Source organism: Diprion similis, chromosome 6 (assembly GCF_021155765.1).
Source record: "Diprion similis isolate iyDipSimi1 chromosome 6, iyDipSimi1.1, whole genome shotgun sequence".
Lineage (NCBI taxonomy): Eukaryota > Metazoa > Arthropoda > Insecta > Hymenoptera > Diprionidae > Diprion > Diprion similis.
Window position 1 is genome coordinate 19,801,922 of NC_060110.1, and position 2,892 is coordinate 19,804,813.

Sequence of the window (2,892 nt, forward strand, 5' to 3'; positions counted from 1 at the left end):
TCCCCGAGTACATAAGTACTCGCCGCGGGCGCAGTGCCACCTGTCGCGTCCCGGACCCGCTGTTCAAACACTTGACGTCGGACAGGTCTGCTGCCTTTATTCTCTTAAATCTAGCTTCGTTATCCCGGAAACCCAAGTAATCTGTCAACCTGCACTGCGCGAAATGTAACTCGGAAATTATTTGGTCGTGTAATATCCAGTCGGCGTCGGTTAGTTTACTCGTTTCATTAAGGGGGTAGAAAGAAGTGGGTGAATTTCGGGAATTTTCATTTCGACACTCAATTATTGAATTTGATTGGACTTTTTTTTATTCAAAAGTAAATGGATCGAGATTCGATTACATATGTATATATACATATTATTTTTTCTCTCAACGTTACTAATTTCAAGCACTGCTATTGACAATAACGTCAACCGCTTCACTCGGTGACATGCTTCGCGGTGCCGACAATTTCTCAAAAGCCATCGAAACGATTTACTTCCAATTTGCAAACAGTTTTCTTGATTTATTTACTCGCTTTGTCAAGTTTTTTTTTTATTAATTAAATCAAAAGTCGTAAACATTCAATGAAAAATCAAATATCGTCTTCAAACCGTCTTCACGTTTTCCAATGAATTTCGGATCGTGGTAAAGAAGATAAACTGTCCTAGAATATCGTTTCTAAATTCCAAGTTAATCGGTCAAGCTGAAAAAAAAATTGAAACGAAGCTCGATCCACATACTTTTGAATAAAACAAACAAACAATAGAATCAAATAATTATTTGTCCAAGTATAAATCCTCAAAATAGGCCCACGTTTTCAGCCATCTGTCTCATTTGTTCCCTCTTATCGTTAAAATTTGAAAGAAGATCACCGACTTTTCCGAAGATGAATTTCCCCAGGAACCTGTTTGTGACGACGGCTACGCGAGCAACTGAAGCTTCCCCACAGAGTCAAGTAGTTTACAATTAGTACTGCAGTTGACTCGTTGGATGAGATGAGTAACGCTTCTGAGAGCTTCGAGCACAAGTCACGCGAATCGCGGACGGAATGGAGGTGAAACTGGTAAATGACGGAAAGTTTCGAAGTTGGCTGAGTTAATCTTAGAGTTTGTTTCGCTACCCCCGGGGGCGAAGCACTAGGTAAGGGGTAAGTTGTACCCGCACGTGTGTGCGGACGTACACGTATACCTACGTAGGAGAGATTCAAAACAATCCGGGAAATTCGCCCTAATCTTATTGTTTGACTTTGACCGAACGTCGGACGCGGACGGATCGACGAATTCAATCGCGTAGCTCGGGGATGCTGCAGCAGCCCTGCAGCCAGCTTAAACAAAGGGCGAAACCCCGCGGAAGACGGAATCTAGATCCGAGTCGAAAACGTGCAATTTCAACGCCTATACCCTCCGGCAGTTTGTTGCATTATCTATGAGAGAGGTTGGCCGAGTGAGCTCTCGCCGGCACCGCAAATGCAATAATGCAAACGCAATCGCCGTAGGACATATTTTCTCTCTCTCTCTATCTCTATCTCTATCTCTCTCCCAACCCCTCGGCCCATCTGCCTTAACAGTTTTGCTTGCAAGTTGTGGCCTCGACGAGAAAATCTCAGAGTGAATTGCCAAAGTTACTTCACCATTTGCAGCTGCATGTAGGTATGTATAGGCGCTGATACACCGTTGGTCGTCTACCTTCAGATTCGCCTTTTTATTTCTCTCTCTCTCTTACTGCACAGAAAAGCTTTTCAGTGCTTTCTAGGTTTTAATCCTTTTTTCGTAAGTTTTTTTTTTTTTTTTTTTTTTTTTTTTTTGCATGTCGTGGAGTGAGATAAATATTTGGTTGAAATAACCACATTCTGAATATCATGATTGAGTATAGAGGAAAATTTACGGACAATGCATTACTTGACTATGATGTAGAATAGTCATATAAACCAAGTATACGAATATTTGCTACTTTATTTCAACAATTGAAATCTCCTAGTATGGAAGCAAGGCAATCTTTCACATTTTAGGGATATTTTATTTCATTAATAGTCTTAATAATTTCAATTTTGGGTCGCTTCAATACCGATTAGACCTTGAATTTCATACTTGCAGAATATTTCTCGCAAGTAAGAGGTCAATTAAAAATCATTTTTCCAATACTAATGATCCACATTCTATCGTGTCATTTCAGAGTACCTATTTATGAATTTTTGCGAAGGAACTGACAAACGGTTCGTTCTTTCGCTGTTGAATTCAAATGAGATCTGGTATTAAAGCGTTGTGCAAATTTGAAGAAGCGTAGAATTGGATATATTTTCCGTAGCCGAGCTGAGAATTTTCCGAGTAGACTAATGAATTTTTCTTCGAGTCTCTGATGAAAATAATATAATTGTAAACAGAGTATCTAGGTAATGAGGTAATTTTGTCTTGCGAATATTTGACGTAGTTTTGCAACATCGTACCGTGAATTTTTTCAGATTTTACCGCCAGGGATCTCATTAGAACGGAGGAACCCTATCTTTTTTTTTTTGGAGGAACGAGGAAAAGATAAAGTTACATTAAGCCGCGAGCTGTTTTCGGACTCGCAACGCAATCTTTGATCCCAAGTTAAATAAGAGATTGAAACCGAAGCGAAATGATCCCCGGTGGTATTCGCAGGTTTGTACGCCAGTGTGTCGTCACAGTCCACAATTAATTAAGTCCTACACTGCCCAATAAAAGTCAAAGCCAAAGGCGGAACTTCGAGTGCGGCTTTACTTATAAGTCAAGTTTGAGACTTTGCGAGAAGAAACTTGGGGATTGCTCCAATTTGCGAAGGTAACATCGTAATCCTACCAAGTATACGCAGCGCGGAGGCCATATGCTCGTAATTTTTCTTTGAAAGTCTCTTTTAATTTTTATAAATATCATTTGCTTTTACTTTATAAC